Source organism: Boleophthalmus pectinirostris, unplaced genomic scaffold (assembly GCF_026225935.1).
Source record: "Boleophthalmus pectinirostris isolate CB_2022bp ecotype Guang Dong unplaced genomic scaffold, ASM2622593v1 HiC_scaffold_3, whole genome shotgun sequence".
In the NCBI taxonomy this organism is placed as follows: domain Eukaryota; kingdom Metazoa; phylum Chordata; class Actinopteri; order Gobiiformes; family Gobiidae; genus Boleophthalmus; species Boleophthalmus pectinirostris.
The window spans coordinates 42,893,600-42,920,744 of NW_026571299.1; the positions used below are offsets into that span (position 1 = coordinate 42,893,600).

The following is a 27,145-nucleotide window of genomic DNA, read 5'->3' on the forward strand; positions in this document are numbered from 1 at the left end:
CCTGCCTGCCTGTCTCTCTCTCTCTGTGTGTGTGTGTGTGTGTGTGTGTACGGCTCATCTGGGAAAGGGAGGGAGACGGGGGAAACGCGCGAAAAGGTTTTCTTGGCGCATCCGCAGGAGCTCACCGAGGCACCACTTCCCAGGATGCAACCCGCGAGACGCCACGCCGCCAGCCGCTCCCGCCACTCGCACTGAACTGAACTGAACGGGACGCACGGGGGGGGAGGAGGAGGAATCGGACGTTATGGAGGAGTAGACACAAACAACCGGATGAGCCCGTGATCGTAGACGCCGTCCGCCTCGCCGTCAGTTTTTACGCACGAGTGTCACGGATGTTATTTTTGTCCCGGAGCGTCGCCCGCAGCTCTCGGTGATGTTTGTGTGCCGCAGCGTGTCTGAGGACAGGACGGGACCACAGTGAGGAGAGAGGACCTGCAGATCCGGGGACAGGGACAGGTATGGCGCGTGTATGTCTGTCATTCGATTCATCGGTCTGGGTTTTAGCGGTCGTGTGGGACTGGGTAGAGCAGCGTCCGAACTTTCCACGCATGATGTGCACGCCCAACATGTGTGCACCTGCAAGTGCTACTGAGAGAGGACGTCAGGGTAAAGTAGCTCCGCACAACTGAGGACACGGGGGCATTTTCCAGTTTTAGTTTTAATCATTTAACATTTTAAAGTGGCCACCGTGGTTTTTTTTATTTTTTATTGTTTAACATGGTTAGGCAATTAATATTAGAAACATTATCATAGTATATTGTTGAAATGATCCATTCATGATATTTAAAACTCAAATGTTAGACTAGCTCACCTTGCATGTGAAAAAAATGACAAGACAAGACCACTGAGATTGAGTTGAGATTTTTCCAGTTCTTAGATACCACAGTGTGCCTCTATTATATAAGTTTGTAGCCTATTTTGGACATGAGTTTATTTTACCCATGATGAAAATGTATTTAACCCCAAAATCTACATGGGTTCTTTGTATCTGGAAACTGAATCTGCTAAAATGTTGTAATGTTGCCTTTAATTCACAGTGTTTCTTCAGCTGCAGTGCTCAGGAGTTTAAGTTTTGATCAGAGTGGGACATGTTTTGCAGCTTTATGAAGTAACATAAGCAGTAAATATCCTTACAAAGTGGTTTGGCGAGCATATTGACTAGAGGATATTGCCATAACCGACTTGAACCCTGGCCATGTTGATCCTGATCGGATTCTCCCTCTGCTGTGGTGTGGTGTGGTGGTTGTGTTGATGTGGTGGTGGTGGCACTGGAATAATCTGAGTCTATTCCAGACGAGTGCAGATGTTTGGTAATCCCATCGCTCACCCTGCCTTCCCTAATCTCACCGGATTTGATGATTATGCTGACCATGACCACCCTTAGCCACAGGAAGTCTGTGGTGAAGCCTGGAGTGCTCGAGGGCACTGCCATTAAGAGAGGAAAGGCAGAGAGCACGACTCGAGCAATTCTTAAAAGGAACAACATGCTTCAAGTACTGGCTTGATGGTGCTGATGCTCTGATGTTGTTGTAGTGCTTTTCATTACTTAAGCAATGCAAATTAAATACATTTATTGAATAAACAACACATTAAGATTTGTTCAGGCAAACTGTTGTGTATTGGAACAACAGGAATATTTCTAGTATGTTACTAGTAGTATTATTTCTGTTAGTAGAAGCAGTAGCAGTAATAATTGGTGGTTTTCAGATTAGATTGTGATGATGTCATGCTCCCAGATGACATGAGCCGGTCTTCCTTATTGATTACAATGCGCTTTGATAAGAGTAATTTAAAGGGGAATTCACAAATGTTGAACTTGCTTTAGTGAGACTAGACCCAAGAAACAAGCATTTTGCCCATCTATATGCAGTAATACTTGTCTATAGAATGTTGTCATCTGAAACCCATAGCAATAGTTGTAATAGTGAGTGTAGTTTTGAGTTGCACATCATCTTCTCATCTATATTGAATTTTGTAAACAAACAGCATGAGCTCCTAGCCTACTGAACTTCTATGTCTAATTGATGTGTAGCACATATATTTTTTGTTTAAGTACAACATGCATCTGTAACTTTTTCCACAAAGTGCTTACTCCAATGAGAACTCAAAGCAATTCAGTTGACTGTTGTACGGTGGAAAAACGCTAAAATAAGCCTGTCACGGGGCGCTTCTTCACAGCCACTGTCAGGGAAAAGTGTCAGATGTGAGGATAACAGTGCAGAGCATGTGCCGCACACAAGCCAGGCCCGCCTCTATCTGATGGTGCACAGTGTTGTTCACGAGCGCCGCTGGAGCTGAGGAGGAGGAGGAGAGAGAGCGAGAGAGAGGGGGAGGACTGCACACACTGGGATCTGTTAGCACCACTTCTCATCCAACCTGACAGCACTGCAACTTATTCTAAAGGTTAGCTGAGTAAAAAGAGAAAATTCAACCCACCCAAGCTTTATGGAGGGTAACTTTTTGGCTCTTTTCATTTGTGATGTATATGTTAGAGATATGGCACCAAAGTGTATGCCGCCTTCACAAATTCAATGGCTGAAAGTGTTTTGCGCGTTGACTGTTAGACAGTTATAATTACTCAAATGTCACTGTTAGACATTTCATCCACAATGGAGGATTTGAGTTAAAGTTGCCTCACCACATATCTAAAGGTGCATGCATAGGGCTGGGTACCGAAACTCGGTTTCAAGTAGGAACCGACTAAAAAAGTTTGGTAAATACTGATGCCGAAAAATCTGTTTGTTTGGTGCCAACATTCGGTTTCTTGACTTTAAATGCCTGTGTCGATAAGCCAATAAATACACCGCAGTGATTTATCAGGTCACAAAAGTATGGCACAAACAGCACTGTCATCTTACTGATAAAACAGAAGAGCTGAAGAAACAGCGTGTCTACAGGTTGCAGTGTATCCAACACATCATGTCTGCGGTGTATGGCCTTTACAGTGTTTATATTCAGTGTAGAGCGCGTGTGTGTAAAGATGCAGCCAAACAAGTTAGCCTAAAGTTTTCCATGTGATCCTCCTCAGTGAAGGTAACTGTGTAGTTAAAGCTTAAAGTTATCTAAACAAAAAGCACATGCACTGCAGCTCTGTCTTTAATATAAAGTGCAGTATTTGAAGAAAACAAAATTGAAACTTGAGTGTCAGTGTCAGTGTGTGTGTCAGTCCACGTGAGGATCAGCTGTGTGCTCAGGTTCATTTACATGTGCTTTTATTTGAGTTGTAACTGGACACCTTATAGCTTACTGTATAGTACTGTGTTTTAAAATATGAATTAACATAGTTATAACTTAATTAAATGATTGAAAAGCATTTTCTCAATAATATTGGCCATTAATTTGCACTTACAAAAATACAGGCACGGAAGAAAGAACCGTTCAGGAACCAGTATCAAAAAGCAGGTATCATTAAGATATTTAAAAAAATAAAAATAAATAAAAAATAATAAATCAAACAGTACCTAGTCCCAACACTCCATAACTTTTCTGGTGAAGGTAATGCCACCTAGCCTGATTCATCAGCAGGTTTCACTTTGTGGAAACTGTCTGACCTCGTAGCTTTAGAATATATTCGCTCCATGGTAGGTGGGTACTTTTTCTCATTTAACCATTCGCTGCTATTTGGTCGTGATGTATGTAATGCGCCGCTAACGAGGCTAACTGGGATATTAAGCTTTTCCCAAATCCCGTAGGAAGAAGGGCAATAACGTCTTTCCCCTTGATAAAATTCACTGAACATTCTCTTTGTTCTGGCTTTAAATCATCGATCTTGGGAATCGTTGCTAACACAGAATATATGGCTCTTCAATGATTGGCTGGTGCCCGAATTCGCACTCTTGGTTTTTGCAAACCATCTAGTGTATTCTGATTCCTGATCTGGTCGCTGGAGAGAAATGAAATTGAGCAGAGGCACTAGGTGGTGCCAGCCTGGCTATAATGCCACCTGCTTGTCACCATGGGGTTGTATTGCTTTGTCTAGAATGTTAAACAGCAGAGCTTTAAACATATCTATCTACATGAACTATGTAACTTTTATGGTGGAGGATTTAGCATCTGCTCCATGGACATGTTATTGATTTCCCTAGATGTTCCACAGTACGGCATTAAACAACCTATCTCCATGGAGAGAAGATGGCACCACCAGGCCAAGATGTAGGTCAGATCTGTAAATACTAGGGGTGTAAGAAAAAAATCGATTCAGTGATATATCGTGATATTTCATTGCACAATTCTCGAATTGATTCAAAATGCATCCGAATCGATTTTCGAAATAATATTTTTCTCAAAAATTCATTAGTTACATTCACTGTTCTCATGATAAAAAATGCATTATATTTCATACAATTGTGTTCTCTTGAAAGTGAAGTTGACTCTATTATTAGAAGTAATTATTGATAAATCACAATATATCATCCATTGATTCAGTATCGGGATATATCGGGATATATTGAATCATGAAGTGCGAATCATGATATGTATCGTATCGTCAGACTCAAGGCAATGCACACCCCTAGTAAATACTCTTTGTTACTTTTACTTTTGGGTGGAAGATCAGGTTCAGAAGGAACATGTTGGTCACTTGTCCGAATTGAAATTTAATCCACAAAACTCAACTTGATTTGAAAAGGGCAGATGTGTTTTTAGGATATTGCGGCGACTGTTACTGCACAGATGGTATTACTTCATGATAAGAGCATTGCCAGAGCCTATTGCTCCAGTTTGAATACTCACCCCCGCCCACATCACCACACACGGAACATCTCTTTTTATGTCTGTCATCCTGAAAGCAGTGATGGAGCGCTGAAGTGACATGAAAATGACTCTGGGATAGGTGCATTTAAAGGTGCACTATAAAAGTTTAATTGGTCGGAATTCACAGGGAGTATCAAAGAATTGTGCCATCAAGTCATTTTTATTTCATGTCTCTTGTAGATATGTAGCTCATAGGACAGACACATAGAGGCTTAGGACAAAATGTTCTGTGGCGTTGGGAATTGGGAGGTTTGGTTCTTGTGTGCAGCCCCTGTGTGCGTTTCACCACAATAGGTTTGTTGTCCTAAATCGGGCTGGTATTATATATAGCCCTAAGACTTCATAGTAGCAAGAGGTTTTGGTGCTTGTGCTTACATCCCAGTGGGCCAATTTTTATACATAACCTTTTATAGACTATACAGTACAATTTAGATTTTTATCACAACTCATGTATACCAATTTTAACATGTCTTTAAGAGGTACCTAAAAACATCTGTTGCTTCAAGAACTTTGCCATGATCAGTTAGTAGGTGTTGGACAAGACAAAATTTTCCCAAGATAAGATGAGACATGATATAGCGTCCTCAAACGAGATGAGAAATTATTTTAAATAATTTATAATAATCAGATCAATTCCTAATTTTGGTCACATTATTTTAAATTGGTTTCTCTTTTTATAAATATACGTATATATTGTGCTGTGAACGTGTTTTTATGTGTTGATCTAGTTTACCAAATGAAGTCATTTTCATCATGTTTTCATTTCCTATATGCATCACCAGTTCTGCAAGTGTAAACCCCCACATGCATAACACACATAATTACAATATAGCATAAAAAATATGTCTATTACTCTTAAGTTAAATTATTTAAATGATTAGACCTGGATCTGCTCCTCTGATCTCTCTCTGTCTCCAGCTCCTTCCCCCCTCTCCCCCCTCTCCCCCACTGCTGCACTTTACGCACATGGTGCTGGAAGAGACAGACAGAGGAGGAGCATTTCTCTCTCCTTTCACTTTAAACTAAGTTAAGGATGAAGAAGGCCTAAATATTTCTTTGTGGATCAAAGACTGTTGTTGTTTTTCAAACAATGTGTGGAAAACACCGTATGTTCATGCTGCAAGGGGGAATTAGACACTATTGATGCAAAATAAAGCTTTGTGTGTAGTTTTTTAGGCAGAAGATTGACCAGAACTAAATATTAACCTGCGTTGGTCATTTAAGTCCGATAGCTGCTGTGCTGAAAAGGACAGATATCGTCCAGATATATTAAACCGATATATCGGTTTATCTGTAATATTGGTATCGGAACTGAAAAAAGGCTTGATCGGTACATCCTAAGATCAATGTGCCACTCACACAGAGAGCTGCATTAAACAGAGATGCACAGAATCAAAATGAATGAATCACCAAAAGCAGGATTTGTATCATGCTTGTTTTGCCATTGTCATACCACCCAGTCCAAACCACACATGGATTTTTTTCTAACCTCCACTCCTGTTTCTCCAGGAAGACTGGATTTCAGGGAGCTCTGTAAAAGGAAACTAATAGCTGTGACATAATTAGGATTTTCAGCAATCGTTCAGTTGCCCTTAACACAGTGAGGAGACAGGGTTATTTTTATCCACACTACAGTGGATCAACTAAAATCCAATTACAAGAAAAGCCTTCTTCAAACGGCACTTTTCGTTGAGAGTCTTCATTTAGTTAGATTTCCCTAAAAACAAGTCTGTACCCTCTACATCCAAAATTAAACTGTTTTTACTTGTTATTCAGTAATTCAGTGCTTGATTATTCCTCCTTTTTATTTCATCTTCCAGTTCCATCTTATTTTCAACAGAATCCTAGTTTAACCTAACCCTAATCCTAACCCTAACCCTTGATGATAAAAAATAAATCAATAATCAATAAATGCAGGACATGGAGAGGCCACATGTGAAAGCTCAGAACCTCCAGGATCCACACACTGAGCTGCAGAGGCTGCACTAGCACTGACTCATGATGCTGCTGATGCTGGGTTTAGGTAATGACGATTCAAATCAGTCATTTTAGGTTTATTTCCAGCTTGTTTCCCGAAAACAAGATTGGTTTTTCAATGGAAGAATAACCAGCATAAAAATCTTCCATTACCTAGGGTTGTATATACCAGATTAGGGGTGGGTGATATCTCGATATTTTAAATATATCGAGATAGTTTTTAAACTCTATATGAATTCTGACATATCGTATATATCGATATTATGCTTATATTCAATTTTGATTTTGCCCCTTCGCTTATTTACTTTGACTCTCGTCGCCTCCTCCTCCCTGAGTTTGTTCGCTCGTGTCTCCTTCACTCCTCACTACCTCTGTGAACGCCGAAAGTTGGTCCCAGTGAAAAGCTTCAAGCACCACGAACCTTTTCCACCATTTACAGACAAAACCATCAGCAGCAGCACATCCTCATATTCCACCGAGTCGCGTCCTTTAGTCCAAAAGAAGCTAAACGAGCTGAGCTGCAGAAGAAGTGCTGTTTATGCAAATGAGTCATGCGCTTAAGTTTTGTTTCTGTAAAATGTAAACACACGTGCGCAAAACTGCATTAAACACATTATAATGTCAAACGGGCTGATGTGGCTCTAGAGTCATTATGCTTTATATGTTGTAAAGTTTAGTAATATAAAGTTTATTTATACAGAAGATTTTAATGAATAATCTGTTGCAGTGTCACTTGTACAATAGTGTTTGGAAACGTTGGGTTTGATCTGCAATGGATTGTGGGAAACCTCAGAGCTCCTTACACTGGTGAGGAACATGGATCTGTTGAAATAAGAAACATCCTGAGCTTTTTCTGCTAAAGGAGCTCATGGTTCTGGTTCTGGTCTGGATAACAGTTAATGCAAAGATGAGCTTGTGTTGAGTTGTTTTATTTATGAATGAAAAGAAAGAAATATGTATTATTTATTTTATTTTACAGTTAAATTATTATTTATGTAATTAGGTTTTTTTGTAATCTTAAATGTTCCTATATGAACTGCCGACCTCTTACACTTCAGTAAAAAAAAAAAGACCTTGTGGAATTTGGCAGATTTGTTTTTGCAGTTTTCAGTTTTAGGGGGTTATTTTTTCTTGAACATATATCGAGATATATATCGTATATCAAGATATAGCTAAATATACCGAGGTATATTTTTTGATCCATATCGCCCAGCCCTATACCAGATTATCAATAGTAAAACTAGTACTGAAACTAGATCTGCATTTGAACAAGTATTGACACATGAGACATGAAGAGGGCAAACTTGAACCCTGCCTTTAATAGTTTTAGAATGAACTCTTTCAGTACTAAGTGATATAATATTGACTATCATTATTAGCTTTTGAAAACGACATTTTAATATCTAAAATAATAATGTGTTTTTCCCTTGTGATCAAAGGTTTAATTATTTTATTTCTGATTTCTATACTATAAACCAAACCAAATATGCCAGATGAGACTGCTTCCTGTTTCCTTTTATTAATCCACTCAGCTTGGCTCTATAAAAGCCCTATTTCTAATCCAATCATACTGGTGCAATATGGCTTTTTTTATGATGCTGTCACTTCCAGGGCTTTTGGTTTCATCACGGTGCGCTCTGTGGGGGTCTCATTGCCTCAGTACCAAACGTTTTCCCATTCAAATACCGCAGCCAGCACCCTCTCCTTGGAACACTTTATATAATTGAGTGCTTATTAGAAAACGCCACACAACTAGAGGGGGTAGGCTCTGGGACTGTTGCATTATTAAATGATTCTCTATGACTTGATAGGAGCATCTACTGTACATTGAATATTGATTTTTATTATTAGTATTACCCCAAAGGATGAGAGCGACATTCTTTCTTCTAATGCATCTAAGGATGTCACAGTGTCAAATTTTTGTGTTATGATTATTGTGAGGAGAAATATCATGATTTGTTATAAACGCAATGACCAGACTACAGGGAAATCTTTAATTCATGTTAATTTAGATTGTCTAATAGATGACCTTTGTTTTCATGTGACTAGTTTCCTGAAATCAAACGCAATGTCAATGTAATATGCAAGAAAAAAAAAAATAAATATATATATATATATATATATATATATATAGATTGAATAGAAATTAACCAATTAAGCTCCAGATGTTAACAATTATATTTTTTATATGTGTATATTTGTTTAGTAGAGCTGGGTATCATTAAGAAGTTGCCGATACGATACATACCTCGATACAGTGCACTTTCGATTTGATACGATATATTTCAAATCGATTCGATATGGTTCAATAAAAAATAAAGTCTAAATCGTGGCTGTGATACTAAAGTCTTTGTTGAACCATTTCTTGTGCAAAGTTCATATGAAAGAAAAACATTTTAATCATCAAAACAGTGAAAAAGTCAGATGTGTCACATAAATGAGTTTCCTTTCACTCCACAAGCAACAAAACTGTAGCTCTGTAACAAAATAATTTAGTCAAACACATGTAAAAATACTCTTGGTGATATATCGATACAGTAGCCCACGATATCGATACTGTGTCATCACATTAAACGCGACGATATATCAATATTCCGATATTTTTGCACACCTCTATTGTTTAGTGTTTGTTTTTTGTTTTTTTAGTATGGTTACATAGAGGCGTCACAATAATACATATCTGCTTGTAATCTGTTGGTCCACATGGGACAGAGATGGCTATATTATCTGACTTTATTAGAATAGGTTTATTTAGCTTGGGCTGTGTATGTTATAGTGTTACTTGATTTTTATACAGTGTTGAATTGTGGCTCAAAATTACTGATCAATATCTTGTTTATTTAGTCATTCATCTTTTTCCGTCATGGGTGACATAGTGATTGGAGCCTGTATTCCTGGATCTATACACCCTGGCCTGCTGCCGTACAAAGAAATAATTGTTCTTGTTACACTTTTGCTGTGTCTTTGAGTGTTTAGAAAAGCGCTATATAAATAAAATGTATAATTATAATTACTTTGACTGGGACATGAAACCCTGCACGCTCTGTTGTGTTTAGTTCTTTCTGTTGTTAACACAGATTCTCTAAACTGATCAAGGTAGGCCTCTGTGTATGTGTATGGGATGTACTTTGTTCTCTGCTCTGGGTGTGGCTCCTTTCTCCTCCATCACTTTGTGCAATTATACTCCTAACCTGCACGCCGGAGCTGTTACTCCAACCAGATTAAACAATCCACAAACTTTGAGCTCGTTTAAGGAGTGGTGTCAGTCTTTCCGCCTGATGTCGTCCTGTCTTTAAAGCCTGAGTTCAGAGAGTCTCACAGGAGGAGTGCGAAATCTCGGAAACAGCAGGGGGGGCGTTAGACTGCTCCAAACCAAAGTTCTTCCTTTAAAACCTCTGCCATGAGAATAAAAATAAATAAATAAATAAATAAATAAAACAATTTCATTTTTGCAAAATGGAGGGATGCGTTAGTCTTCATTTGCATTACACAGGAGTTTGAAAATAACCTCTTTCTCACAAAATGCTGTTTGTTCTCCACCTAAAAGTACAAAGTGTTTGTGTGGTAGAGATCACAAGCTCTGTTCAGATGCATAACTTCAGCAGCCCAAAAGTGGAGCACGACGGCACACAGGAGTTTTTGTCATTCACTTTTTGAACACGTTTTAAACCGTTTTAGATTATGGGTAGATATACTTTCATCATTAAATATATTACACACATTGGAATCATTTGAGCTTTTAATCATTTTTGATTGTTGTACGCAGTGTTTTGTTTCATTCACATATGTTCCACTAATCCTTTATTATTAATCTGTCTAAATCTCCAAAGTTCAAAATGCTCTGTTCCACCTTGTGATGTTATGTAGTGGTAGTTTTCGGGGTAACATCCACCTTTTGTTTGGTAGAGATTGGCAATTCTAGAGCTCAAATTATCCAGATGATTCTAGTGAAGGTGCATGGAGCTTAAAAACACAGTGGGGCGCTTCCTGTATTACCACATGACATCATAAATTGGTACAGCTCAGCCTAAATATACAGGGTTTGTGTGTTAAATATGAGTGAATGAAACAAAGCACAACAAATGAAACTGATATTAATGTAATCAATGTATTTGATCTGCATTATATTTCAATTGGTACTAACCTGTTCTGAGTTGTGCTGTGTACATGTTTATTTGATATTACTTGACAACAGTATTCTGTGCATATTTGACAAACGCAGTGCAATGAAGCGCTCCCTATAGTTTAGTTTAATAATAAGACCATCTGCTGTTGCTCTGCTGAAATATTATTCTCATAATCACCATGGCTTTGTTTGTACACAGCCATTTGTTTCCTGAAATTACCTTCATAACTAACTCTTTACTGTGTCACACCACACTACATGCTGCTGTGAAGCTGTGACTGTTGAGGTGAAAAACATCTTCAATGACAAATACACACAGAATGCACAAGTGTGCTCACTTGTCTTTGTTTTTCCAGTGATATGTGTGTGTCTGTGTGTGTGTGTATAATGTATGTACAGTTTAGTGTTGTAATGTAATTTAGTGTCATGTAGTAGTCATATGGTGTAGTAGTATATTGTTTGCAGTGTACTTTAGTGGAGTTTAGTGAGGTGTGTAGTCAGGTTGTAAAATTAAGTTATAACCAAATACTAATCAATAATAAAACTAGTACTGGAGCTATGGAGAAAAAAAAACAAAACAAAAAGAGTGTGGTGGTAGTGGAGTGTGTTGGTAGTGGAGTGTGTTGGTAGTGGAGTGTTGGTGTGTGTGGTGGTAGTGGAGTGTGGTGGTAGTGGAGTGTGTTGGTAGTGGAGTGTGTTGGTAGTGTAATGTGGTGGTAGTGGAGTGTGTTGGTAGTGGAGTGTGTTGGTAGTGGAGTGTGTTGGTAGTGGAGTGTGTTGGTAGTGGAGTGTGTGTGGTAGTGGAGTGTGTTGGTAGTGTAATGTGGTGGTAGTGGAGTGTGTTGGTAGTGGAGTGTGGTGGTAGTGGAGTGTGGTTGGTAGTGGAGTGTGGTGGTAGTGTAATGTGGTGGTAGTGGAGTGTGTTGGTAGTGTAATGTGGTGGTAGTGTAGTGTGGTGGTAGTGGAGTGTGGTGGTAGTGGAGTGTGGTGGTGTGGTGGTAGTGGAGTGTGGTGGTAGTGTGGTGGTAGTGGAGTGTGGTGGTAGTGGAGTGTGGTGGTAGTGGAGTGTGGTGGTGTGTGTGGGTGGTGTGGTGTAGTGTGTGGTAGTGTGTGTGGTGGTAGTGGGTGGTAGTGTGGGGTAGTGGAGTGTGGTGGTAGTGTGTGGTAGTGTGGTGGTAGTGTGGTGGTAGTGGGTGGTAGTGTGGTGGTAGTGGAGTGTGGGTGTAGTGTGGTGGTGTGTAGTGGAGTGTGGTGGTGTGTGTGGTAGTGGAGTGGTGGTGGTAGTGTGTGGTGGTAGTGGAGTGTGAGTGTGGGTGTGTGTGGTGGTAGTGTGGTGGTAGTGGAGTGTGGTGGTAGTGGAGTGTGGTGGTAGTGGAGTGTGGTGGTAGTGGAGTAGTGGAGTGGAGTGTGGTGGTAGTGTGGTGGTAGTGTGGTGGTAGTGGAGTGTGGTGGTAGTGGAGTGTGGTGGTAGTGGAGTGTGGTGGGAGTGTGGTGGTGTGTGGAGTGTGTTGTAGTGGAGTGTGGTGGTAGTGGAGTGTGTTGGTAGTGGAGTGTGTGGTGTGTAGTGTGGTGGTAGTGGAGTGTGGTGGTAGTGTGGTGGTAGTGTGTGGTAGTGTGGAGTGGTGGTGGGTAGTGGAGTGGTGTGGTGTGTGTGGTGGTAGTGGGTGGTAGTGTGTGTGGTAGTGGAGTGTGGTGGTAGTGGAGTGTGGTGGTAGTGGAGTGTGGTGGTGTGGAGTGTGGTGGAGTGTGAGTGTGGTGGGAGTGTGGTGGTAGTGGGTGGTAGTGTGGGTGGTAGTGGAGTGTGGTGGTAGTGGAGTGGTGGTGAGTGGTGGTAGTGGAGTGGGTGGTGGAGTGGAGTGTGTGGTGGTAGTGGAGTGGAGTGGAGTGTGTGTAGTGGAGTGTGGTGGTGTGGGTGTGGTGTGTTGGTGTAGTGGAGTGGAGTGGTGTGTGGTGTAGTGGAGTGTGGTGTGGTAGTGTGGTGGTGTGTGAGTGTGGTGGTGTGAGTGGTAGTGTGGTAGTGTGGTGGTAGTGGAGTGTGGTGGTAGTGGAGTGTGGTGGTAGTGTGAGTGTGTGTGGTGTGTAGTGGTGGTAGTGGAGTGTGTGGTAGTGGAGTGGTGGTAGTGGAGTGTGTGGTAGTGTAGTGGAGTGTGTTGGTAGTGGAGTGTGTTGGTAGTGTGAGTGTGTGTGGTAGTGTGGTAGTGTAGTGGAGTGTGGTGGTGTGGTGGTAGTGTGTGGTAGTGGGTGTAGTGGAGTGGGTGTGAGTGTGGTGGTAGTGGAGTGTGGTGGTAGTGGAGTGTGGTGGTTGTGGAGTATGGTGGTAGTGTGGTGGTAGTGGAGTGTGGTGGTAGTGGAGTGTGGTGGTAGTGGAGTGTGGTGGTAGTGGAGTGTGGTGGTAGTGGAGTGTGGTGGTAGTGGAGTGTGTTGGTAGTGGAGTGTGTTGGTAGTGGAGTGTAGTGGTGGTAGTGGAGTGTGTGGTAGTGAGTGTGAGTGTGGTGGTGTGTGTGGTAGTGTGGAGTGTGGGTGGTAGTGGAGTGTGTTGGTAGTGGAGTGTGTTGGTAGTGGAGTGTGGTGTGTGTAGTGTGGTGGTGGTGGTGTAGTGTGGTGGTAGTGGAGTGTGGTGTGGTAGTGGAGTGTGTGGTGGTGTGTGGTGAGTGTGTGGTGGTGTGTGTGGAGTGTGGTGGTAGTGTAGTGTGAGTGTGTGTGGGAGTGGTGGTAGTGGAGTGTGGTGGTGTGGTAGTGTGGTGGTAGTGGAGTGTGGGTGGTAGTGAGTGTGTGGGTGTGTTGTGGAGTGTGGTGGTAGTGTGTGGTGTTAGTGTGGTGTGTGGTGGTAGTGGAGTGTGTGGTGGTAGTGGAGTGTGGTTGGTAGTGGAGTGTGTGGTAGTGGAGTGTGTGGTGGTAGGGAGTGTGTGGTAGTGGAGTGTGGTGGTAGTGTGAGTGTGGTGTAGTGGAGTGTGGTGGTAGTGGAGTGTGGTGGGAGTGTGGTAGTGTGTGTGTTGGTAGTGTGTGTGGTGTGTAGTGGAGTGTGGTGTAGTGGAGTGTGGTGGAGTGGTGTGGTGGTAGTGGAGTGTGGTGGTAGTGTGTGTAGTGGAGTGTGGTGGGAGTGGAGTGTGGTAGTGGGTGGTGGGAGTGGAGTGTGGTGGTAGTGGAGTGTGGTGGGAGTGGTTGTGGTGGTAGTGTGGTGTTGTGTGGAGTGTGGTTGTGTAGTGTGGTGGTAGTGGAGTGTGTGGTGGTAGTGGAGTGTGGTGGGAGTGGAGTGTGGTGGTGTGGAGTGTGGTGGTAGTGGAGTGTGGTGGTAGTGGAGTGTGGTGTGTGTAGTGTGTGTGTGTGGTGGAGTGTGAGTGGAGTGTGTGGTAGTGGAGTGTGGTGGTTGTGTAGTGTGGTGGTTGGTAGTGTGGTGTGGTGTAGTGTGGTGGTGTGTGAGTGTGTGTGGTAGTGTGGTGTGTGAGTGGTGGTAGTGTGGGTAGTGGTGTAGTGTGTTAGTGGGTGTGTGGTAGTGGAGTGGTGGTGTGTGTAGTGTGGTGGAGTAGTGGAGTGTGGTGGAGTGGAGTGTGGTGGTAGTGAGTGTGTGTGGGTGGAGTGTGTTTGTAGTGGAGTGTGGTGGTAGTGGAGTGTGGTGGTAGTGGAGTGTGGTGGTGGAGTGGAGTGTGTGGTGGTTGTGGTGTGGAGTGTGTAGTGGGGTGTGTGGTGGTGAGTGTGTTGTAGTGGAGTGTGTGGTGTGTAGTGTGTGTGTGTGGTGGTAGTGTGGTGGTAGTGGAGTGTGGTGGTAGTGGAGTGTGGTGGTAGTGGAGTGTGGTGGTAGTGTGGTGTGGGGTGGAGTGTGTGTAGTGGAGTGTGTGGTGGTAGTGGAGTGTGGTGGGAGTTGTGGTGGTAGTGGAGTGTGGTGGGAGTGTGGTGGTAGTGGAGTGTGGTGGTAGTGTAATGTGTTGTTAGTGTAGTGTGGTTGTAGCGGGCCTGGCGCTGCTATGGTGCTGCTAGCGGCGTCTTTTCTCTGAGGGCACCTTCATGGAACACAGTCCCCCTGAGATTCTTTGTGCTCTCAGCACTACACTGTATAAAGTGTGGAGAAAAACACCAGCCCTGCTGCCAAATCTCAACCATTACCAGTAATGCTTGCATTTAAGACATATAGCATCTCTTTTCAACATGAAACTAAAATGACATATAATTTATTTAAATGGTTATATGGATTATACATTTTCATTTGCTGAATTGTACAGTTTTGTGATAGGCCTGTTGTTTTGCTGTCAAATATTTGGTAGGCTGTCTTCTATCAGTGCACTACATTCTTTTTTCAGGAGAGTGTTTATTCACTAATGTCTTTCATGTAATAACATGCATTTACTAGCACAGGATATAGACCTCGCAGTCCAAAAGCCCCAAGCCAAACATTGACATTTGAAATGTTTGCATCTCGATTAATTTAAAATCGGACTGATTGCACAGCGCATACTTATTGGTGTGTTTTGAACGGTTGTGTCCATTTCATGACTACACCAAACAATGGCACTTGTTGTGGACAGTGACTGGATGTGTGGCCCCATTCTGCCATGTAGGGACTTGACTTTTCCTGCTGCTGACTTGTGTCCATTTGATTGGCACTTGGGCCGGAGATGTGGCAGACAGATAGAGTGGAGAGACCTGCTCATTTGTGTGCTTCTGCCCATGCACCAAACCAGCTGGAGCTGGAAGGGTAAATATTAATGTAAAACTAATAGAGATTTAAGCTGAAAGAAATATTACTATTTTTCATTTGACTCAAATACCCATTAGAATATTTATACTACAGTATAATTTATAATAATCATGTAGAGGAAGTACACTTAAAATGGCTTCTTGGGTAAGATATAGTTACTGTTTCCACCCTCTTACTGTGTTATTTAATTTATTTAATTTTGAAATTGGGACTACACAGTTCTGTCCTTTGTGATTGCTGTTCAGACAGCAATCACAAAGGACACAATGCGTTTTAGAAGATTTTTGTAGGTTTTACAAATGTTTGTCAGTTATTTTCAGAATACATTTTGTTAAAGAACTGCAGTCTTTGGTAATTGGGATAATTCAAATTGCAATTTAGACTATGCATATATGCAGCATTCTGGATAAGAGTATCCAGGTTTCTCATACATCCTCAGATACCCATATCCCTGTATACAGAGAATATCCTGGATATTTAGGGGAGGGAGCTAATGACAGAGGTGGAAAGGAGCCACACATGTCTGAATGTTGAAAAAGTGCAGCTTCTGACCATTTAGAAAGTCCTCCACACATCCTTATGGACTCCACTGACTTTGGACATTTGTCTTTGTAGTGACATGACATTTGTGAAGTACATAAAGGATACTAGAGGAGATCTGAGCAGACCAAACTCTAGACACTGAAGTGGAAATGGAGGGTCCTTATCATCCCTGGACCCACATTGGGTTGACCAGCAAAGATTTTAGCTGCACAAACTGCCAATGCAATGTGACCACTTGTCACAGAGCTTCAAAAAAAAAAAAAAAAAAAAAAAAAAACTGTATTCAGATTATGCTGGAGTCTACAATGCTTTCTATTATTATATTTTCTATTTATTTAAAATAATTGTTAAATGGCTTACAAGCTTCTTAACTAGATTTGGTGTATACCTTACTTTAGTAAATCCAGTTAAGAAGCTTGTAAGCCTATCTGCTAATTAACTTGCACCCCAAAAGAAGAAATCAAACATCTTGACAACTTATTACCACATTCACTGTTCTTGTTCCACTTGGTGTTTTTGTCTTGCTCTTCTTCTCAATCTTCTGTCATGTCTGGAGAGTCACCTCTAAAAACTTCCAATCCAAACACATGGCAGGCTGAGGGCACATTGCTTTGACCTGCTGGTCAGCAGACATACTGGTCAGACATTGTCTCACCTCTCTAAAGTGAACTTTTCCTTTGAGATTTTGAACTCATGAAAGCATGTGATTTTCTCTGGTCTGTCGGCTCCGAGCTGCCTGTTCAAAACACACAAACGTTTCCAATTAAATGTGGTGCGTGCTTTGATAGCGAGAATCTTTGATCGGAGGATATGGCCCCGCATGAAGAAAGTGCACAAGAGGGCTTAAGACCTTTTGCAATAATCTGCCAAATAATTAACTGCTGTTGAATTTTAGATTTAGACACTGAAATTAATTTATTGAAAAGATTAAATGTGCACTGTTTAACTTTTCTATGCCACTGTTCTGACTGGTTCCACAGTCGTGCACTGAATGTATCATATGGGAGACAAGAAGGCCAAAATACAGGTCAGATCTGTGGAGAGGTCACCTGGTTTACAGTAGTCCTGTGTAGTAGACACAATATTACATTTTCAAACTTGATTTTGATACTAAGGAATAGACTTGAGACTCAATACAGATTCCAATACAACAATGACAATAAAAATAAAAAAACTCTTACTATATAATGTGATTAAATTATAGTCCTTCTTTATATTACCATGTGGTTTAATATCTGTAATCCCTCAGTCATCCAGGCAGGGTCCATAGTAAGGCCATGAGCATCCCCTAGTCTATATGGTCTTATAAGTGTTCTGAGACAACTAAAGATCATTCTAAAGCTTTTCAGGCAAGATTTCTGTCCTGTGACTTTTTTTAGTATCGATACTTGTTGAAATGAGTATCTAGTTTTGATACAAGTTTTAGTATAAATTTGTGTTTAATTTACGAATAGATTGCATGTTTTTCGAGACTTGTTTTTCAAACCTTTTTTTTAGGTATTGTAATTTGAAGAATAGAAAATACCCGTTATCAAATTTATACTATTCATGGATTTCAGGCATAAGCATTCCTTCTCAAACACAATTCCAAAATAATATATCTCAGAAAAGGTCCTCATAAAATTTTTCAAATCAGCGAGAAATCCACATGCGTGAAACCCATGAATAAAATTTGAGATTTGAATGTGCTTCTCATAACCCGAATGAGGATTTCTGATTCCTTAATATGATTTATTAAGATGACCAACGTGCCTCATATAAATCCACTATATTGACTTATTGACTTACTGAACCATTTCCCTTGGGCACAGCATATATTCGATCACTGCTTGCTCACTGCTGCTCTTGGCCCTGGTCACACTAACATGGGGAGATTGATTTCACTGGACCACTGCAGTGCATTAACCAAACAAGTTATTTGCTACGAGTGAATTTCATTTAAAAGAGTGAGACTGCATCTGCACAAAGACATCAGTTTCTGTGCAAAACAAGCTTTTGTAATCATAATGTGTTTGGGACTCCTTCAGCCAGCTCTCCCTTCAACATGCAGTTTGTGTTTGGTCATGGTTTTTCATGAAACAAGCACCTTCAACTTCCATACATATTACATGCTGACCGTTTATGTATACTTTTATTAAATAAACTAAATGCAACTTTTTATATTCCATAAACAATAACTAACTGTGTCCCCAGATATGAGGCAGACATATGCTGGATTTGCTCACGTTGTTTATGTTATAATTTAAAGCTTTGGTTCTTATCCAGTTAAAAAGCAGAATGAGTCTGTCATTTGTGTTGACAGTTTCAATGCTGAAATCCAGTTTGTTTAAACCTAAAAGGACTCTCTCTGATCTGAATGGTCACTACCTAAACCCCAGCTCCTACAACCAGTCATGAGTCAGTGCTAGTGCAGCCTCTGCAACTCAGTGAGTGAATTCTGAAAGGTCTGAACTTTCACATGAGACATGGCCTGCTCATATGCTGAGAATGAGAAAAACATGCATGTGGACTCCTCTGTATAGAATGTATGTTAAGACACTGGCAACTAGGGGTGGGCGATAAAAAATCTCGATATATTAAAAATATCGAGATTTTTTAAAAACTCGATATGAATTCTGACATATCGTATATATCGATATAATGCTTATATTCAGTTTTGATTTCGCTGCTTTGCTTGTTTGTCTTCTCTGTCGCCGTCCGCGCGCCCTCGCCTCCCTGATTTTGTTCGTTGTCTCCTTCACTCGTCATTATCGCCGTGAACGCCGAAAGTTGCTGCCAGTAAAAAGCTTCTAGCGCCACGAAACCTTTTCCACCATTTACAGACAAAACCATCAGTAGCACATCCTCATATTCCACCGAGTCATGCCCTTTAGTCCAAAAGAAGTTGAACCGCAAGAGCGGCACGTGGAGTGCGCTGTTTATGCAAATTAGCCATGCGCTTTTTAAGTTTCATTTCTGTAAAACATAAACAAGTCTGCGCAAAGCTGCAAAAAAAAAAAAAAAAAAAAAAAATAAAAAATAAAATAATTAACAGTATAATCTCAAACGGGCTGATGTGGCTCTTGAGTCGTTATGCTATATATCTTGTAAAGTTTAGTAATGTAAATTCTATTTATGCAGAAGATTTTAAATTAATAATCTGTTGCAGTGTCACTTGTACAAAAGTGTTTGGAAACGTTGGGTTTGATCTGCAGTGGATTGTGGGAAACCTCAGAGCTCCTTACTGCTGGATATGAACATGGATCTGTTGAAATAAGGAACATCCTGAGCTTTTTCTGCTAAAGGAGCTCATGGTTCTGGTTCTGGTCTGGATAACAGAGTTAATGCAAAGATGAGCTTGAGTTGAGTTGTTTTATTTATGAATGAAACAAAGGAAATATGTTTTATTTCTTTTATTTGACAGTTAAATTATTATTTATGTAATTAGAGTTTTTTGTAATCTTAAATGTTCCTATATGAACTGCCGACCTCTTACACTTTAATTTAAAAAAAAAAGGACCTTGTGGAATTTGGCAGATTTGTTTTTGCAGTTTTCCGTTTTAGGGGGTTATTTTTTCCTGTACAGATATCGAGATATATATCGTATATCGAGATATAGCAAAATATATCAAGATATATTTTTTGATCCATATCGCCCAGCCCTACTGGCAACCCAGATTCAGCTAATCCTTGTATTCTTTGACCATCGGTATGATTATGGTGTAGCCATATAAGTATATATATTTTTTCTTATTTCTGAGCAGAAAACATCTTTTTCAAACAGTTCTTTTTATTCCTGTGTACAAATGAACTGGTTGTCTCAGCTCTTTTCTCTAATTATATTTGTGTAGACACAATAATCATTATATTTGTTACTTGCTGCTAGATCATATTCATGTATTATCTTCTGTCTATTCGAACAATAGTGTTTGCTGTTTTAAACAGCTCTGCAGATGTGACCAAATCAGTGGCTTTATTAGAATCTCATTTATTACTAAAGGTCATGTGATCATTTGTGATTACACTCCACATTTGGCACATGAAAATTCAATTATGTCCATAAGTGAATCTTGGTCCTTGACTGAATACATTGATTTACTTCCTCCACAATATCCCAAGGGAACACTGTGCCTCTCCCATCAGTAATCTTCATCCAACATTCACATCACTCATAAAAAGTATGTGAATGTACCATTATGTAAAAAGTTAGCTTTAAGTTTACTTACCCAGAGTCAGAAATGGACTTTCCTTATATGCAACATTTCACGACAGACACACACTCTTGCTTCATACTTTTCACATCAGAACACCAGCAGTTGGTCGTTTCTCATTTCAAACTGCCTCCTTAGCTCCGAGCAGCAGGGGGCTGGACAGAGCTCTCCTTGTGCACAGGTCAAATGTAAGGTACAGAGGACCAATCATTTTCTTTAAAGCCAACAGAGTTTTCTTAATCTATGGATGGAAACTTAATGCATATTTATTGATTAAAAATGAGTTCTTTGTCTGTAATAGATTGATTCATTGCTCAGCCTTCAAAATGCATAGAAAAAAGTCCATACCTCGTAGCATTTGGGGTGTCATTTTCTTCATATATATTATGCAAAATACTATGCAAAATGTGTGTAATATTTTTATAAGACCAAACATGAATTTATTTCTTGGACTACGCCTGTCACTATAAAGATTTTGAAGTGCCATATATCACTGAAGTAAATATAGACAGTAAACAATAATACTGAAACCAAACCCTAAAGCAGAATTAACCCCCAAAATTATTCTAAATGGAAAATATTGTTAAAAAATATACGCCGCAACACTCTAGTAGGTAGTTTGTATCATTAACGAGTCATAGAAGTTCGTAAGTCTACTTCTACTGCTCAGATCTCATCATAGTACAAAAAAGTAACCCACTAGAATGTCCCACTAGTGCAAAGATGAAGTACCCCTGATAAATATTGACCCCCAAATATAATTGGTGAATCTATCATGTATTGGTAATGAGAATTACTATATTGCTTTGTGGCTAGTTGAGGTTAGGCTTAATTAAATAGTTCTTCCACACCATGAGTAGAGATAGGAAAGCTCCATTACCCAGTTGGTTTTATACATTGCTATAGTGTGTAATTCTAAAACGACTACTAGAACAATGGATATAAAAAGTTTTGAGCTTTCGTTGAAAATGTTTGAAGTCTGGGAGAGCAGCTTGGCCCTGTGTATCGCTGTACCTCTGACAGGGCTGTATATACTGTATGCAGATGAAAGGCACTGTTCTGTAGGCAGACCGGAGAAGCTCGTGTGTGAGGATAATGAGAATGTGGCCTTTATTTAAAGCTTTCCTTTGGCATGGAGTTGGGTGGGCGTTTAGACAGTTTTATTTTCTTCTCTTCAATGGTTAGAATGGGATTTTAAAATCTTTTTTAGACGTAGGATTAATTCTATTTTTGTAAGATAACTACGTGCATATAGGCAGATTCTTTTAAAGCATACACCGCACGGCTTGTGGTGAACTACTCTGTGACTTCCTCTACTCCAGTAAGCTCTTGTACTAATGCACCGAACAATAGCTTTGATGTGAGAGCAAAACTGTGCCCTGTAGTTGTAATAAGCTTGACAACAATCTTGTTTTTCCTAGTTCCGCTTGTATGCATCTCTGCTCCAAGTCTTGTTTCATATTCAGTGCTTGGTAGAGTAGCCAAAATTGTTCTTTCGTAAGACAAAAGCTACTTTAAAAGAAAAAAAGTAGAAGCAAAAGAAAAGAAATAGGAGATAAAACATATTTGTTGAAAGCACTACTGAGAGCTTGGACACTTGGACATTATGAGTCTGGCTACAGAGCTCATAATGCTCTGTTCTACCTTGTGATGTCATCAAGTGGTACTTTTCAAATAAACAGCTCCTTTTACCTTTTGCTCAATAGAGTTTGGCACTTCTTGGGCTGAAATTGTCAAACTGATTCTAGTAGTCACGGTGTATGGAGTTAACCAGGCTGGCGCCACCTAGTGCCTCTGCTCAATTTAATTTCTCTCCAGCGACTAGGTCAGGAATACACTAGACCCCGAGAAGAACCCCAGAAGTTGTAGACCGCGCACCGGCCAGTCAGCGAAGAGTTGTGAAGTGCCTGTCTGGGTCCTTTTTTGTGAATACAGCACAACAGTAAACAAAACGGTCGAGATGGATGTAGACAAAGCCAGACATTCTGTGTTTGCAAGGATTTCCGAGATCGAGGATTTAAAGCCGGAACCAAGAAAATGTTTGCTGAATTTTATCAGGGGGAAAGACGTTATTGTCCTTCTTCCTACAGGATTTGGTGCATTACATAAATCACAGCCAAATAGCAGCAATTAGTCAAATAACCAAAACCAAATAACCACCGTCGAGCGAACAAATCCTAATGCTGCAGGTCAGACAGTTTCACTCTGTGGAAACCGGCTGATGAATCAGACTAGTATGGAGTGGAGCACTTGGAGCACTTCCTGTATCACCATATGATATCAAAAGGTGGAACAGAGTGTTTTCTGTTTGAGAGAAGAACTCTGAATCATTTAAATACCCCTATGTCATGAAATCTTTTTGCATATTGTTTATCTGTTTTCTTGTATGTATGTTTATGATCATGTGTTTATAGTCACTTGTATGTATATATGCAATAAATTTGAAAAAAAAAAAAAAAAGTTTGAGAGAAGAACACAGCCATGCAGGGTTTGTGTGTTAAACATGTGTGAATGAACAACTCCCAGTATATTTGTGATGAGGAAAAAACACTGTAACATAGATCCGAATATTGTGTAATATGAGCCCTCTAATAATATATATGTACTAGGGATGGGCATGATTAATCGATTAATCGATAATTGATCATTAAGAATTTCATCGATTATGTTAATTTTAATCGACAAACCAAATGTAGGTTGCTGTGTGTAGTGTGACCAAACAGGTGTGTACATGTGTCTCTGCATCAGAAGGAGCGAGACACAAACAGTGGGTCAGTCTGCAACGTACTGAAGCACAAATGTGTATTTAACGATGACTTGTACAAGAAATTCCACACTTTCCGTTGCGTTCGGGACAAGTGTGAGTCCATGTGCACAGTGTATAAAGCAGCACATATGTTTCTGTGTCCAGTGGGAAAAAGTTTTGCCAGGTGAGGGTAGCACAATGACGATGACGAGTCCCCACCTCCCTCCCCCCGTACAGGTGTCCTGGTTTTGACAAACACAAATCTGGTCACACTAACCTGTATTCCACTGAGTCATGTCTTTTAATCCGACAGAAGTTGAACCACATCAGCGACACAAGAGCTGTAGTTTTATCTTCGCTTAGTTTATGCAAATTAGTGATGTGGTTTTAAGTTTTGTTTCTGTGAGAGTTGCACAAAACTGAATTAAACACATTATAATGTCAAACGGGCTGATGTGGCTCTAGAGTGGTTACGGTTTAGTAACAGATAGTTACGGAACAGATACGGTTTAGTAGTGCAGATAGTAATAATAATGATGATCATTTTAATATAAAAACGTCAATGATTAATCGAAAATCGATGGTTAATTCTTCTGACGATCGATTAAGAAAATTTCATCGAATGCCCATCCCTAATATGTACACATTCTGGAATAGACCACACAAATTTAGAGGTAAAGTGTAAGAAGCAGAAATGTGCAGATCATTATCATCAAGAGTAACCAAAACTTTTACCCAAGATTACTTTATTCAGCAATATTGCTCAGAAAACAACACTGCAGTACAACTGAGAGGCACAATTTCTACAAAGCAGATGAAGTACTGTCAAGTAAATGTAACTGTAACTGTAACTGTAACCACTCACTTCCCTTTGTTCATTATAGGGAAGAGACAAGATCTCATCCCACAAGATAGAGAAAATGAAAATTATCTTGTGAGCTTTTCCCCCCTTAAGTTTATATTTGGATCAGACAAAAAAAAGGGTTAAGCACTGGGAAGTGATACAATTTGAGAAGCTGTTGTTTCAAAAAGCCTTAAAAATAAGTATTACATTGAATAAATACTAATTCTGAGGCCAAACTTGTGAACTGAACAGCACAATTTATTAATCAAAATCTCATCTCTCATTCTCATGGACACAATCTTTTGGCGCATCTCGTGAAAATTGTCTCGTCCCACTCCTCCTCATTAGTAAAATAATAACACATGGGTTGCTTCTGGCCAACAATATTTTTACTTCCAACATATTCTCATTAGCTGCACCCTATTTTATCACTTAATTTATCGTTAATGTTGACAAATTCCAATATGTCAACTTGAATTTGTCTTATGGCAAAAACATATGTTCGTTGACTTCAAATAAACATTTTTCATGGGTTAAAAATGACATAAGGGCAAATGCAAATTTCTGTATCCCTAAATAGATGAAGTTTGATGTATTGCTGAAGTAAAAAAAAAAAAAAAATCTATTCCACTGATACAATAACCCAAAAGCAGATTTAAACCACAAAAATTATTCTAAATCTGCAATCTTGTTAAAAACATGAGCTGCAATAAATAAACAGCAGAATGAAACACTTTAGTAGTTAGTTTATATCCGTAATGAGCAACAGAAGTCATTAATTCAGCCTTTTTACGGCTTAAATCTTATCGTAGAGCAAAAATAACTGTACATTTCCTTGTGCAAAGAAAGTTTACACAAGGTAAATGCTGACCTCAATAATATATTGTTCCAGTTTTCATATATTGAATGATAAATTGATATTGTAGTGCTCGTGACAGGTCTATCCCTAACAAAGACCGTACCGTGCAGGGAGCATACTGACAGTTAATATGTAATACGTGACAGTTTCTCTGGCTGTCAAATATAAGCCCTCAAACCACAACTTGGAGATCTGTTACCATGCCAGCATTCAACAAACTTTTAATTCTCACTCTGGGGAGATTTTGCCCTATGTTGTGAGCAGTTGGAATTCTTCTAGATGTTTCTGCATTTTCTCTTGGCTCTATATCGTAAAGAACTGGCTGCTTGTGTGAAAGAACAGTGCAGCCAGAGCTATCTTATAGAGTGACATAAAAGCATTCTTCTTCTGTGTTGAAATATGTGTGCATTAAAATATATTTCTGTATGCCCACACATCAATAAAACACCCGAACACCTTTAGGAACATCAAAAATATGTGTTTGTGATGGATAAACATTTATGGTGAGGTTAAATGCATTGGTGGTCTAAACATGAGTTAGAGCTGAGTGATAAATGGAAAATACTTAATCGCATTGTTTTTGTGATTAGATTTGTGATGTATGTTTTAAAGGTCCTATATTACGCAAAATAGAACCTTGTGCACTTTAAGCCATGTGAGAATGCTGTTACTGTTTTGTTTTAGCCCAGGGGTCGGCAACCCTCGCATGTGGCTCTTTAGTACTCCCCTAGTGGCTCCCTGGAGCTTTTTCAAAAATGAGTGAAAATGGAAAAGGAATGATTTTTTTGTTGTTGTTTTAATCTGGTTTCTTTAGGGGTAAAACCCTCGTTCATCTCTGGTCATGGATCTGATCCATCAGCTGTGTGTGCAAATGCAAACTCATGAAAAGTATTTCAGCAGAACAAATAGATGAGCTGAAGCGGGGGGTGGTGTCCGGTGCCTCCACCTGAGAAGCGCTTTCCCCGAAAAAAAAAACAAACACGTGCAGATGGACGCTCAGAACAACATATAACAAACCAAAGCGCATCAGCTCCTAAAACTCCGTTTATCTCAGTTTACACGCAAACGTGAAACCGGAGTTTTCCAAAATCTCCACTCTAGCCGGAGTTTTTAGAAGGATTCGTTTTCAGAGGTGAATTCGCCATTTGCGTGTAAACGATGTGAACAAACGAAGGGAAATGTCTCCGTTTTAAAAAATACCTGTGTACGTGTAAACGGGACCTAAATGACAAAGGAGTAAACACTAACCACCTCATTTCAGTGGCTACAGACGGAGCAGCCAGTATGAGAGGGACGCAAAAGGGGTTTGTGTAATCATGAATGCTCATTTTGTATTTGTAGCCTACTTAGTCATTTTAATAGTAGACTTATATAGCTAATATACTGACAGCCTATGTTGTCTTCATATTAGGCTTAAATAAGGCTTTAAATTTTTTGCGGCTCCAGGCAGGTATGGTTTTTGGTTTTTTGGGCCAGTATGGCTCTTTGAACATTTTGGGTTGCCGACCCCTGTTTTAGCCCTTTATTATTTACCTGACCACATCTCCAAAGCTCAGAATACTCCGTTCCACCTTGTGACATCATGATGCTAAAGTTTTTAAGTTGACAGCTACCTTTTGTTTAGAAAAAAATTATTCCAGGGCTGAAATGACCCAAATGATTCCAGTGAAGGTGCATGGAGTTTAAGAACATAGCGGAGCACTTCTTGTATTATCACATGATGTCACAAGGTGGAACAGAAGGTTTTCAATTTGAGAGGAAAATTCATCTTAAATTTTCAGGGTTTGTGTCTTCAACTTGTGTGAATGAAACGAAACAGATATGTTTTTGACGAGGAAACAACAATTTCCCTTTGGGACAATAATACATTTGAAAGTTTATGAAATTGTGTAATATGAGCCCTTTAACAATAAAATTCTATTTTAAGTTCACATTTTCAAGGGGTCCAGAAGGACTGACAAAATACTGAAAAGCGAACTGACAAACTATGGAGTAAGAAAGCTTTCAGAAATATTTGTGTGAATAAGATAGAAATCCATGCATATTTGGCTGTAGGTGAGCATAAAATAAATATTCGTAAGCTCTCGAATGAGTCCAATCGTACATAAAATGTATTGTGTGTATTTTATTCATCAAAATACAAATTGAAAAGTTACAACATCAAGAATTACAATCACAAAATGAAAATTTACGATTACGCTTTCTTCAGTACGAACACGAATTCACAGACGCGACTTTACTGTCAAAAATACATCATCACTTCACAGGCATTATTTATTGAGCAGAAGAAACATCAGTGACTTTTGCACTGCATAAGGACTGAACCAGGATTGATCCCAGGACTGAACCGGCAGGACTGAACCGGCAGGACTGAATCAGGAGGACTGAACCAGGTCTAAACCAGGTCTAAACCAG

At 39.8% G+C, this 27,145-nt stretch overlaps 1 protein-coding gene across 1 annotated transcript in view; it reads left to right on the forward strand.

Annotated features, from left to right (window-relative positions):
• Positions 1-237: 237 nt before the first annotated feature.
• Positions 238-27,145, forward strand: part of cntn4 (contactin 4) — a 195,109-nt gene continuing 168,201 nt past the window's right edge. Inside the window, exon 1 of the mRNA XM_055160836.1 lies at positions 238-456. The gene's annotated coding sequence lies outside the window, so the exon portion shown is untranslated. The remainder of the gene's footprint in view (positions 457-27,145) is intronic.